Here is a 13556-nt window from a genome sequence, read left to right on the forward strand (position 1 = left end):
CAAGGACTGAGTCCTGGGACCTGTGTGCCTGCTGCCAGGCCTCTCTGCGGTTGTTGTCAGCAGGGCACAAACTTGATCTCAGCCCAGGAGGGAGCCCATCCTCCATGTCTGTGAGTTCAGGTAACTCTTGGCAGACTCATAGGAAGCTCTGATTCTTACCTTGATGAGCTTATGGTAGGAATAAGAATGATACAACAGGTCCAATCCACACCTACTAATTTGGATAAGTTTTGAAACTCAGTCTCTCCTTTGCACTCAAACAGAGCTATAAAAGCAAGTGGGTCTGCGAAATCAATGAAGCCAGCTTTCCTATGCCTACCTCCTGTGGGCATTCTCTGATGTCTAATAAAAGTAAGGTTATTCACCTTCCCTTCGCTTGGGCCCCAATTTGGATCTCTCTCCACTGTCAGGGTATTCTATTGTCATGAACTTAATGCCTCTGAGATGTCTGCCCCTTTGACCAAATGGGTTTCAAAACTTGACAACCAGTTCAAAACTGACAAGGAGACAGTCGCGCAGAGTATTATTGTATCGATGTTGTTTCCTTAGGAAAGCGGCCTGAAAGCCACCCCATCTAACCCCCTTCCACCTGTCTGCTTTCCACTTTGTTTCTGCTCATCACTGGAGCCCCTTGGTGACCGACGGCTCCACTCCTGGAGTGGCAGAGACCGGCTCTATTGTGTACTGCCATTTCGAGCCATGAGGCAGTGCAGCAGTCTCCTGCCTCCAACCAGCTTGGTATTTGCTCTAGCTGTTGAGGGCAAGGCTGTCTCAGGCAGCCCTTCCCATCCAACACAGGTGCCCTCCATTGCCTTCTCTCCACTGTGCCTGTGATGAACCCAGGCTAACCAGCGAATGTTTTGATGGCTGAAGTTATGTGGATGGGTCCTACTTTATAGGGCTGTACCGGTGGTGTGCCAAGGATAGTAAAAAGAGTCACTTGTTTAGAGAAGACCTAACAGGCCCTGAGGCTGATGTGGGAGGAATGGAGAGAGTGGGACTGTGGGACAAGAGGGAAGGAGCCATGGAGAGAAAGAGAAGAAAGAATGAAAGATAAGGCTCTGCTTAGAGAAGGATAAAGAAACCTCTGGCAACTTTTATTATTATTATTTTTAGCATGTAACAGATCAACCCTTCATTAATTCTGACCTTCCAGATTAAGAGGATTTTAGATTTCTAAGTGGTCTGATGAATCACAGTGGACTGTAACTTTAGGCCTGCTTTGCTGCCAGCCACCTCTCCTCCCAGTGCCAGCTCAGCACTAAAGTGCATAAAAACACACACAGGCAGGCACACACACACACACGCACACACAGGCAAGGATGGGGCTGTCAGACTGATTTTCTTGACAACAGGAAAGCACATTCCTCCCTAGGTGACGGCATGAATCATCCTGTTAAAGGGGAAGAGCCTTGGCAAAAGAGATGTGGGTTGACTCAGCTGCCTTGCTGGGGGCTGGAAAATGAGGGTGGAGGGCAGGGGTTTCCAGGGCTCAAATTAATTGCAGGGAGGGGGCTTTCATGGAAGGAGGAGAGGTCGGTTGCACTGGATGATGCCTTGGATTCAACTTTTCTGGGAAGCTGCAGCCCAGAAGTCTTCTTTTCCCTGCCAAGCAAGAGCCAGCACAATGACACCCTTCCCCCAGGCCTCCACCCTCAGTATTGCAATAATTCAAAAGGGAGATTATTCCTTGTGTGGCAGGCATTAACACTTCAGCTGCTGGAGCAGCTCTCCTGCGCTGAGCAGCGCCATCAGGGAAGGCCCACAACACCTCCAGGAAGCCACCCACAGCCTGGGACTCTGCTCGCTGCCCCAAGGATGCAGGTCCTGGTGAACAGGACAGAACCACATCTGCCTCAGGAAACTGCTGCTATTCTTGAAGCAGCAGCAAAGGGTGGGACTCACATGTCCACAGCTCACATCACTGTCCCCTTAGCTCATAGCTGTTGCACTCTGAGCTTCCACAGAAAGGCCTTTTCCACCACTCTCTTTACTCCCCTGTTGCCCTCCATGTCCTGTTTATCACAGCAGTGGATCCAGGCTCTACATGTCAAACTGGGAATTTGCTCAGAGTTAAAACAACCCCATGGAGGTTACAGCTCAGCCCTCGGTAGATTCAGGCTTGCACAGCTGTGAGGTTTGAATTTATATCTTAAGGGACTTCCAAAGCTGTGAGCCAATGCCAGTTCCTGATAACTATTCAGTTGCTCCTGACTAGTTATGGAAAATGGAAAATCCACCGCCCATTGGGAGCCCTCTTGCAGGAGGCTCCTCACAGAAGACGGCTGTCCTCCTAACTTGGGGAACCTGCAGGGAGCCATGGAAGAAGGTGCATCTCAGACGCCAGGGAAGCATCACTTGGTGACACCATGTCTCTTGAATTTCTTCATGCCATCCTTACTCTCTTGTTAGAGAACTGAGGAGAAGCGTATGGCCTGACTAACTGTTATTCCACTTTCTTCAAAGAGCAGCTCAGCCCACTAGTCCTTCTGCTTCATTTTAGAGAAAGCTCCTCTCCAAGGCACTCTCTGTGCATGTGAAAATAATATAAAGCCTGTAGCTATGGAAGAGCGCTACACAACTACTGTGCAAGCCTTACACAGACAAATTGGATTCATCCCTGACCAATGCCTGTGCGGATAGCTCCTCAAAACATTGCAGGGCTCACACCAGTGCCCTGAAGGCAAACTTGTCAAGACTGTTCACCCTATACAGGGAGACCTACAGCCAGAAGCCAATCACTGCTCGGCAGGAGCATGCCATGCTCCCAAACCAATTCACATTTCATTGTATGCTGTCTCTCATGCCGGAGGACAAGGGGTAATGTCATTGTGGACACTCCTGTTATGCACAGCCACTGGGACTCATTCCATGTGACTTCTTGGGTAAAGCTCAAGGTCTGCTGCAGGACTGATGGGGATGGGACACAACTTCATAGATGCTCATGACAAGTGGTGCTACTTTCATCGTCAAACTGGGAGCTCTGGAAGCCCTCTGGGCACACGTGGGGACTAGCATCAGATCCTCAGCTTGGACCAGAAACTTCAAGGCCTCATCGCTTTGTCAGATCACCTTTCTTGGAGAGATTGTGCCCTGCACTGTGTCTGTCTGAGCTGAGTTTTGCTCCTTGTCCTTCCCTGGCTTATGCTGCCGAGAACTGAAATGAGAGAGAGTGATAATGGGCTTCCTTTGCACTGCTGCCAAAATGCACGAGGGGATGGGGGTCCCAGGACTGGCTCTTGTGCCCCGTGCTGTGGGTGTCTCTGAGCAGAACGCGCTTCCCACAGTGCGAAAGGGTTAAGCTGTGTTGTTCATTGTCACATGATGCTGGGAATGCAAACTGAGTAAGAAGCTGGGGAGCTGGAGCGGCACATCTTGACTGCACATGTGGCCTCTACCACAAACACTTCAAAGTGCTTCCCTCAGACTGACGGAACAGTCTGACGCCGACTGTAAATGCCCTTGACACGCAGAGTGGAAAATATCAAACGCTTCAGCAGTCCCCCCAAAACGCAGCCTATTTTCACTGGGGAAGGCCTTAATGAACCTGTGCTGAAACGAAGGAAGGAGGGAAGGGGAGGGCTGAGGAGGGCGGGAGGTGTGACGGGTGGTTCTGATTTAGCCCTTGTATGGGTACACGCCAGTCTGGGCAACTGGACTTAATCTGAGGCAAATCCAAGCACTCTAGGACATTTTAAGAAAGGCTGGGACATCGATTCCAGGCTGTTCTGTGTCAAGACCCCACTGTGCCTTTCCCCTTCTCCCTGCCCCCTTCGCATGTACTGAACTGCACAGTTAGGAACAAAAGAATTTCCAGGCTGAAGTTTTTTTTCTTTTCCTCTCCTCGCGAAACCCGCCACCTCTCCCTGTCCCTGTGCTACCTTCCCCCTTGCCCCCACCAGCTTCAAAATGTCCAGCCTCACCAGGTGCTCTGTTGATGCTGGATTTCTCTCCAAACCCAGCACGGAGCAACCAAGAGCTGTGACTGTGTTGCAGGAGGAATCCTGCCCTGGCGAGGGGTGGCCATGGGCAGAAGCAGATAGCCTGGCAGCCCTATATGCAGCGCAGACCCTTCTGCTGTCTCTTCCCTTCCTGTCCAGCAGTTCTGGGACCGATGTCTTCTGGGACATGGTCCTGTGTGCATAAGGAGTGACATGAGGAAAAGCCCTGCAGACTGGAGCAGCAGCTCTTTACCTCAGCCACACTAGGGCTCGGGAGTCACTGGGGGCCCTGTGCTGTGGCCCCACCTAGGAACAGCATCTCCTGCCCTTCCTCGTGACCTGCTGGAACATGCAGTCACCTTTTGGGGGTGCACTTAAGACTCTCATGTCATGTCACTGTTTTGAGTGACGCCTGCCACGTGCCTGCCCTGCAGTGGAACAGTCAGGCAGCCTCCAGTCATTGGAACAGAGGTCCATGCCCATCCCTGTGCCATGAGACAAGTACCTGTCTTGTGACGGAAGACACCGGTGTCGTAGTTATGGGAGGGACTTGCAGAGTCAGAGAGCCTGGGGAAGGGGTGGCAGCATAAGCGGCTGGCTCCCACAACAACTGATGCAGCCTGCCCTGTGCCCAAGGAAGGAGAGAAGCAATGAGCATGCCACGAAGCAGGAAAATGGCATTGGCACACTGGCTGTGCCCAGGTTGGCTGCTCAGGTCAGGATGATGAGTCTCTTGAGCCTACTACAGCAGGGCCTCTACATCCTCCATGGCAAGGGGATAGGTCTGGCTGCTGTGGCTTACATAGATATCATCAGCCAAGAGTGCAAGTGAAGAGGGGATTTTGCACCAAAGCTTTTGAGACCATTTCCACAGCAGGTGCAGCACAGACAGTGGGAGGCAGAGCGGGGGCTCCAGCCCAGGCAGAAGGTGTCATGTTCTCCTTGCTGCCTGCACATGGAAACCCCCAGTGGGCCAAGAGCAAGACACTGCCTCTACAGGTGCAAAAGATATGAGGTGCTGAAGTATGGCTCTTGACCAGCAGATCTTGACCCTGAATTAGCATCCAAAAGACATAAACGTTCTCTGTAGCCATTTTGAGCATGATCTCAGCAGACTCAAGGGACGAAGGAGTTGGTTTCAAGGGAGTGAGTGGTGGCCAATGGAACAAATGTAACTACACAGCCAGACACAACCATTCTGCATAGCCAAATGCAGAAGAAGGGACAGAAAGACAACAGGTCTGTGTGCGGTCTCCTTGGCTCCAAAACAGTACACATCACTGAAACGCTGAACGGGACTCTATGACTGTAGGCAGGGATCCATTGGTTATGACACATTTGGCATGAATGAAATTGCCTCATAAAATACTTCTCGGATCAGCAAGAACTTGAAGGATCTCAGGAGGGAATTGAAGGAGAGGAAAGTTCAGACAATCAGCTTAAAGATCCCTCATGACTTAGAGGCAAAAGCAGACAGGGGAGGGAGACCACCAATGGGGCAAAAGATGTAAAACGGAGGTAAAACAGAAGTGTTTCAATTCATGGAGCATCAGGTATGCTTTCTGAGGGAGCATTTCCCTTTTCTGAGGGAGTTGGACCACCTCCATCTCCCTGGGAGAGCAACCAGTATTCTGAATAACAAACGAGGTAGAGCAGTTAAGAGGGCTTTAATGGAGCATCTTTGGGGAACAATATTTAAGAGGGTAAACAGAAGACGTAGGCACCATCATAAAATGCTGACTCCTGGCAGCACAAATGTTAAAAAGCAAACCTAGAAGCCTGGACAATAAACAACAGGAGGTAGAAATAGCCACTGATGGGGAAAAAAATGACTTGGTATTTTTGAAACCTCATGGGAGGGTTTACCCATAACTAGACTGTTGGACTCACCAGTACCCTCTGTTTGGAAAAGATGCCATTGCCTTCTTTAGTATTCCTGACTTTTCAGAAGGGCGAGACATAGGATGCCCGCTATCCAGTGAATCACAAGATGGGATGCAAAGGAAGTTTGCTGCGGAGACCGAGTCAGAGAAAGCAGTCAGAGCAGTGATGTGTTCCTACTGCTGTCTGCAAAATATACTGGGGGTATAGTGGGGAAAATACTCGAGATGGTGGGATCGTACTCTGGGGGAGCAGGCAGCCACAGAGACGCCAGGTGGCCGATGGTGAACCTCTTGGGCACTGCCAGAGCCGATGGGTGATCTTGGGCAAGAGCACCAGGCACATCGGGCACCATGGCCGGTGCGGGGTCCTTTTGCGCTGGTCCCGTGCTGACAGATAAAGATGGATTGATCATTGAGTTGCAGATTGATGGCTGCTGTCAGCCGGTGGCCTGCCTCACCAGCCAGCAAAGGGAAGCAGACTCCATGCCCAGTCCTTTTAAAGGCTATTGCCTCAGGATATGATTTATTGTTAGAAAACAAAGGATGTTTAAGAAAAAAAGCCAACACAAAATAAAACATCTCAATTGATGAAAGCTGTCTTCAGTCCCCTGTGGTTTTGCCCCCTCTCCACGAGCCTGGAAGCAGAGAAGGGCTACCCCCCTCTCCCCCCCATATAACCCTAAACCAGCTTCATCTGCCTTTTAGGTATGTAACTCTTGTCTCCTGATGGGCAGCAACTCCACAATCTATTCCCAGGCTGTCTCTGTGCCACTGAGCATGACATTATGCGCAAAGACAGAAGAGCTCTGAACAGTGCTATTTATATGTGATGAGAGAGCAGATTTTTAAAAGCACAGAGGTGCCCAGCTCTGGTCCCTGCTTCTGGTAAAAGAATAGTTTCCCTAGGCTGAAAATAGTTAGGAGCAAAATTAGGAGTAGAAAAAATTATTTAAACAAAAAATTTGAATAATTTGATAATTGGGAAGTGTTTGAGGATATTTTGTGGGATGGTCTAAGATAACTGCTATTCTAGAAGCATGAGCACTGTTTTGTTTAGACAAGTCCCAGCTAGGAGAGAAAGTAGAAGCAGTGCTACTTTACATTTAGTATACGTATATACTTAGAGAAATAGTATTCTGAGTACATATATTTGGTATGTATGCACATGCACACATACATGTTAATGGTAAATAAAAAAGAGGAAACTGATAGCAGTGAGTACAAATCACTGAGAACATGCAGACAACTGGGAAGAGAGAGGTAAGGTAGAAGTGAAAAATCTGTGGCCTCTGGGGTTCATGATAAAAAAATGTTTAAATGTATCAAGAAAAGCCAAATCCTAGCAATCCCAGGGATCCCAGACAATAATGGGAAAATATTCAGTCTGTGTGTAGAAAAGACAAAGTTATTTGTTCAGTGTTTATTTTCTCTTTGGAAAGAATTAGGATGACATATTCATACTTTACAGAGATAATGAAATACTTTGTATTCTATCAGTGATGAAGCCGTATGTTAAACAGCAGTGATTAAAGTTAGACATTCTGCAGGATCAGATAAGTTGCATCAAAGGATAAACAAATTGGCCCAAGAGCTCTCTGAACCATTAGTGTTGATTTTTAAACAAATCTGGGAACACTGGGGAAGTTCCAGAGGACTGGAAAAAAATCTAACGTTGAGCTAATAAAGTTGTAAACAAGACGACCCATGAAAACAAGCAGTGCTTAGCAAGACATGGATCCAGAAAGACTAATCATAGGAAGAACCTTTATGGACCACAATCCCTGCAGACTCAAGGTATGTAGCATAATTAACATCAATCAGCTGTGGTTTGCAGAAAGTAGATCCTGTTAAACTTTTTATTGTTTGTAATGGGATAACAACTTCAACTGACAGATTTTTGCATGGTGTTTGACTTAAGTCTGCATGGCATCCTGACTTAAAAAAATCATCCCTGTACAAAATCAATACAGTCGGGATTGAACGACTTTATAACTAGATCAACTGTGAATTTAGCAAGGTTGTCTGGCCGGATGGTTCCTTATGGGATAGATCATTGCTGGAAAAATGTGCAGACAATCCAGAAAGGTATAAACCTCTATGTGGACAGGTCATTTGAGCTCTGTCTGTGCTAACTGGTCTTTGCATCCTGGTCTCCAGATCCTCCAGATTAGGGAGCTATTGCGATGCGCCAACATTCTCATCTGGGTTTCCTTTGTGTGCAAACTGAGGCTCTGGGGTTGCTGGTACATACTCAATCTGGAGTTGGGATGCAGCCAAAGCATGCCTCCAGATCTAAGATTTGGGAAGCATTGTGGGATAACCTCATCTAGACACAGCTTGTGTCCCTTGGCCAGGAGGACTACCCTCAACAATATGTGTTTTAACCCAACTGAACGCAGGGCCTCCTATACCTTGAAGGTTTGACTAGCCGGCACAGCAAGTCATTCAGATCCTCAGAGCAACATAACCCCATAAGCTCTGCAGTGCTCTTGGGCTTGTGAGAAACAGGATATATCAACCAGTGCAAAGATGCATGTGATAGCAAGTGCCATGCATCTTTCCCAGAGCTGCCCCACACTTGCATCAGTTCAGAAACAGCTGTTCCCAATCATGCCCATTTATTCCTTCAGGCAGTGATAATAATCAGCTCCATTTCCGTATATATGACGGTCTGTCTATTCCCTTCAGCCAAGTTTCCACAACAGCGGTATTTACAATCAAATGCTTGCACCCAGAAATATATGCAGAAATGTCTGGATGAATTTTCATGGAAGCTGAGAACCCAGTTATTCTAGGTACACAGTTTTCAACCTATTATGATTTATGGAGTCCTAAATCTTTTCCTTGAGTGTTTGAGACCCTCTTTAGAAATTTCTAATCTGTAGATAATTGCAGAGCAAATATGAATATTATTTCCTTATTCCTTGTAGGAACAGTTCACAGCATCTTGCCGAGTTGGTGGGCCACAGGCCACAAACCCCTGATTTAAAAAAGGGAACTCTCTTCAGAGCATGGAGAAGGAGGTAAAACTCAGGTTTTACACGATGCCTTTTAGCCTGGGGAGCGTCAGTGATTTGACTTTGTAGGAACACCACTCCATGCATGGCTGGAACACATCTGCCCACATGAAGAAGCAGGTAGGGCAGGAGGTGACACTCACTACACCCCAGTGAGATTCCAGGGGAAAGGCAGGTGGGTGGAGGGTAATTAGCCCAGCTGGAATTCAGTAATGACCTTGAGGCTCAACTCTGTTCCTACAGAGATAATGCAGGGCAATTTACAGGTGAGAAGGAACCATGGCTCTTCTCTGAGGAGAAGGCAGCCAAGGACTTTACCATCCACCAATTGTCAGAAATGAGATGAGAGATCAGAAGGAAAAGGCCCTCTCCTCCAAGTGTACCCAGTCCTGGCTGTGATGCCAGACAGTCTAGCGCACAGCATCTGGGGCAACATCTTCCTGGTGGGTGACCATCTTCCATCCAGGAATGGACTGGCTCATCGTGGCTTCATTTGTAAGGGCTGCTGGGATGGCCACGAATATATGGGTCTGTGGTGCATTCATGGGGTCAGCAGGATACAAAATGAAAATCCCTTTCCCTTGGCAAGCTGTGTGCTCCATAACTCAGGAATGCGAATGACCACATGTTTGGCTGAAAAATGATCATCCTCAGGAAAGGAACAGGTCTATCATGCTGAAGAAAGGGAACAACTCAAAGCATGACATGCAGAAACGACACCTCAGGGTTTCAAATTTGTTCCCCATCAATGCAGAGGAAGAAAATTGATCTAGATGCTTTTGAGGTTGACAGGTCTTTAAATTTAATCTGCTCTAAAGGCAAGACATGACCCTTTTTGTGCACTTTTTAAGGCTGCAGCTGTTTTACCGATTGGCTTTTCCTACTCTCTGGCCACCTCACAACCACTCAATGAAGCAGAGAAATATTCATGTCTCTATATGACTGACAAACATTGACTTCAATGGGATTTTCTGCATGACTAGCTGCAGCTAGGATGGCCTGGACGGAAACCCAGGGCCTGAGGAGGGGGCTGTTGCCAGAGGATGCCATATCAAGGCCTGAAACCCTGTCTGGATTGCTCCTGCAGCCGGAGATGGGTATAACGAGAATGGTGTCTCCAGGGGGGCCCCATAGCCTGCCTCTGGGCTGAAATAGTGAAAGACCTGCCTCCTAGCACTGCTGGTCAGCTATGAAACTGCTGTTTGGTGACAAGTGACTGTCAGCATTGACAGCAAAAAGCATGAGCACCCCGAGTGGTCTGGGCTAGAGTCGAGGCCATGGTAGAGGGCATCCCTTCTCAGGACCTCGCTGCTCTCTGGTCAGGACAAGCCTTTCTCTAGATGCTGAGGCTTTCCTGCTCGCTGGCTGCTGCCAGGAAAATAGCTGGGACACGTCAAAGTTCCTCGATTAATTGTGAAACTCCTGGGAAGTGGTCTGGATGAACTGAACCCTTTCAGAGCTCCCACTCCCTTCCTCTCTCCCCTTCAGCCTCCAACCCTGTTTCCTCAAAACGAGCACATTTCTTCCCATTTGACTTTCTGAGAACCCCAAACTTGGATTTGGGAGTTTTTTGGGGTTGGTTTGTCTGCTGTTGCTGGTTTTGCCCTTTTCTTCCTTTTTATTTTACATCACCAGGCAATTCAGAACTTGGTGAGCCCTGCTGTGGGAGCCAATGCTCCTTCCACTGGTTACTGATCTGCTCAGAGCCGCAGGACCTGACCCCCACTGATCCCACCGCCGTCACCTCCTGGCTCCCGCCGGTGGTCTGAGCGTTGCTGGCAGCCTGGCCATGAGACGTGGCTGAGGTTCCCGGCACGGCCCTTCGGGGCCCTGTGGTTACTGCATGAGCTAAGGCCTACCTGGATCTCAGTTCAGCTGCAGCCGTGTGAATAACTGCTGGGCTTTTTGCTTTGCCAGTGGAGCCAAAACGCTGAAGAAGAAAGGTTCCTGCCAAGTCAGCAGAACACATCCATCTTCCTGGTGAAATGAACAAAAAAGGGTTTCAGGTTAATCAAACCACCCAAAATGAAGCATTTTGGTTTGGCCTTCTTCACTTGCCTGTTTTCTCCTTAGTTCGCCTGTCCTAACTGCTTGGATTTAGGATTTGCTGAATTCAACCCAAAGCCACGGAGGGGTCTAGTCCTCTTGAATTAGTATTTCCCAGACAAATTCCATATCTGAAAACTTGTGTACGATTTTAGTTTCAATAATTTTCTCTATCACAAATTCCCTCCTTTGACCTTGGTCCAAATACTTGGGCTCTATGGGACATTTGTTTATTTGTGTAAGATCCTCTTCTCTTTCAGCGCTGATTGTTCGTCAAGGCAAGGACTATATTTAAACAGTACCCTATGTTTATGCAGTTGGCTGATGTGCTGTTGTGAAACCGTTGATTGAGGCCTCTTAGAAGATGGAGCATACTCAGTGCAGATGGACTTTGTGCTTAATCCATCTGCCAAATTCTAACCAGTCTCTGCTATTTCAGAGGCTCGTGATCTGCCCGACTTCAGGCGCTGTCACAGGGATAGAGAAAGGCCTGTCTTCTCACTCAAGGGACACATCTTGCCAAGCTTCCAGTCCCAGCTCCAAAGCCCAGAGGCACTGCTGCTTCTCAGTAAAATGGTTGTAATAATGTTTTAACATTGTCAAAAAAAAAAGGGAAAGAAAAAAAAAGACCTCCTTAAATCTCATTCAAAGGGGTGGTGGAAATAGAGTCATGGAATTTTTTGAAAAATACAAAACAAAACACAGCCCGAGGCGGAAAACCAGCATGGAAAATTGGAGCCCAGTTAAAGTCTGGAAAAATTATAAGTAAGTGGAGAAACTTCTATTCTATTCTATTCTATTCTATTCTATTCTATTCTATTCTATTCTATTCTATTCTATTCTATTCCTAAAAAGCTGCCTTGTATATCCTCTCCTTGGGGAGAAGATGAGAGAATAGGTACAAGGTGAATAGTCATCTCAGAGCACAGCTGGGAAGTGTTTGCATGTGTGGTGGGGATCAGGATATAAGAACCGCGATGGGCAGAAGAGCATGAAATGTTCACCAGGGGTCAGGGGCCTGGTGGAAGAAGCAGAAAATGAAGAAACCCAGAGTTCAGGCTCTGGTTCAGCCACTGTTCCCATGGTACCATGGGAAATGTCAGAATTTGCCTTTCTGTGTCCAGTTTTACATCTCTTCAGAGGTAACAATGCTTCCTTGTCTCATTTGTGCATCAGGAAAATGCACGGTCCAGTGTGACAGGAGACATGCTACTCTGCTCCCCCATACCTGACTGATAGGGTAGGAGAAGTGGGGAAAGTATACTTGGCAGTGTTGGGGGTTTAATTTAAAAACAACAGTTTTGTAAGACCTGAGGGAAGGGTCTTCCAGTCCAGATCACCCTGCGTTGAGCGGAGTAGTTCTCTACAGGCCCTTAGCAGTCCCTTGCAAACTCCATAGCATAGTCCCTATGTGACCTCATTATTTTCCCTCCTGATTATCCTCTGGGCACAAAATAAGGAAGGGATGTTTTTGCTTTCCTCTCACATTCCTCTCTTTCTGGTTATGTCTTCCAGTCCTTCTGCCTCCCTTGGACCTTGCTCCTCCCATTACTTTTCCTTGCCCACATCTTCTCCATTTCCTGTTTGAGGTTAGTTTTGTAAGAGGCCCAGCTGTTCCCCCACACACCTCATCTCTGACAGGGCCCTGCAAGAACTTCCCACCCTTGCTGGGTTCTTTCCCAAAGGCCAGGCGCCTAGGGAAACTGCAGATGAGGCAAAGCCCAAACACCCTCAGAGCCACGACTGCACCACTCGCCAGGGTGAAAGCAAACCCTTCCGAAGGGGGCTTGGAGCAGGGATGCTGGCTTCAAGGGAGAAGTTTGCTCATGCGTTGCATACACCATGCACATGAGAGGCCTGGCTCTGCAGAGCTGGGCAGCAGCAGGCAGTGCATGTTTCATGCCTCTCCGACACCCTCGTGAGCCCGTGGCACTGCAAGGACCAATAAGGTTTTGCCAACTCTAAGGCAGCCTCATGGTGGAAAAGGCTGGAATGGTCTCAGACTACCTGCAAACTGCCCCCGGGCTCACCGTTTTGCAGCCCCTCCAGCAGGAAATTTGCAATGAGTGAGCCCAAGGAGGGGAGGGGACTCTGAATGGAGCTGGTGGTAGCAGCCAAGGGAGCACACAGTAGCTCCTGGTCCCCATTCAAAGAAAGTAATTAAGACATAGAAAATAATCCCCCTTCCTTCTCGGGTGACGCTGCTGCGTTTTTCGTACTTTTTCCACTGCGAATGGGATCCAGGTGTGAGACGAGCTGGCACAGGGCAAGGAGATGCTGCTGCAAGGGGGGTCAAGTCCTCTGCGGCACGGGCTGAGGCCTGGAACCAGGGGCCGAGGCCAAGGATCCGCATGGGGGGTGTGACACTCTGTGGCAGGCACCCACAGCGGACGGCATGTGGATTTGGGGCTGACTCGCAGGGCCAATGGGCTGGTGGGCTGAGAGAGGGCTTCAGGAAACATTAGGCCATTTCTCCGGTCAAAAGTAGGTGCATTTTTCACTGCCCAGCTGAGGAAAGGTGCTACAGGCATCCAAAGGGTGCCTGTATGACCACCGGGGAGGGCAGCCATGACCCCACAGTACCTCTGTGCCCTGCATGGTGCTACTTCCCCCTGTGCAGACTACACACGTCATCCTCGGCATTTCAGGAAAGGAGCACAGGGGCAATA

The 13556-nt window shown here is 48.6% G+C and overlaps 1 long non-coding RNA gene across 1 annotated transcript; it reads left to right on the top strand.

The window, feature by feature from the left end:
• Positions 1-7518: 7518 nt before the first annotated feature.
• LOC106493879 (uncharacterized) lies at positions 7519-11454 on the top strand. Its single transcript, XR_001294207.2, has 3 exons — positions 7519-7618; positions 8755-8847; positions 10477-11454. It is a non-coding gene; the product is annotated as an uncharacterized lncRNA (long non-coding RNA).
• Positions 11455-13556: the final 2102 nt, after the last annotated feature.

Source organism: Apteryx mantelli, chromosome 8, assembly GCF_036417845.1.
Source record: "Apteryx mantelli isolate bAptMan1 chromosome 8, bAptMan1.hap1, whole genome shotgun sequence".
Taxonomy (NCBI): domain Eukaryota; kingdom Metazoa; phylum Chordata; class Aves; order Apterygiformes; family Apterygidae; genus Apteryx; species Apteryx mantelli.